The sequence below is a fragment of the Rosa chinensis genome, chromosome 7 (genome assembly GCF_002994745.2).
Source record: "Rosa chinensis cultivar Old Blush chromosome 7, RchiOBHm-V2, whole genome shotgun sequence".
Lineage (NCBI taxonomy): Eukaryota > Viridiplantae > Streptophyta > Magnoliopsida > Rosales > Rosaceae > Rosa > Rosa chinensis.
The window spans coordinates 22,320,882-22,321,662 of NC_037094.1; positions in this window are offsets into that span (position 1 = coordinate 22,320,882).

Here is a 781-nt window from a genome sequence, read left to right on the forward strand (position 1 = left end):
ATGAACGATCAGGAAGTAGTGAATGATCAAGAAATGAATGACCAAAACCCACATAATGAAATCATTGACAATAAACTTGTAGCACAAGAACCACAAGAAATAGGAGTAAGACGGTCTCAAAGAAATAGAAGACCTGCTATTTCGAATGATTATGCGGTATACTTGCAAGAATCTAAATTTGACACTGGGTCAAGTAAGGATCCGGTTTCTTATTCACAAGCCATTCAGTGTGAGAATTCTGAGAAATGGATTGATGCTATGAATGATGAACTAAAATCAATGGACCAAAACAAAGTTTGGGAACTCGTTGAGTTGCTTGAAGGATGTAAAAGAGTTTGGTGTAAATGGGTTTTCAAAACCAAACGCGACTCTAATGGCAACATAGAACGATATAAAGCCAGACTTGTAGCCAAAGGTTTCACTCAGAAAGAAGGCATTGATTACAAAGAAACCTTCTCTCCTATTTCTAAGAAGGACTCTCTCAGAATTAATATGGCACTTGTAGCTCATTTTGATTTAGAGTTACATCAAATGGATGTGAAAACGGCTTTTCTAAATGGGAACTTAGAGGAGGAAGTCTATATAAATCAATCTGAAGGCTTCTCATCAGAAGGAAAGGAACACATGGTCTGTAAATTAAAGAAATCGATATATGGACTTAAACAAGCTTCCCGACAATGGTATCTCAAGTTTAATGATATTGTTGTCTCTTTCGGTTTTAAGGAAAACATTGTTGATTGATGTATATACCTGAAGGTCAGTGGGAGTAAGTTTATATTTC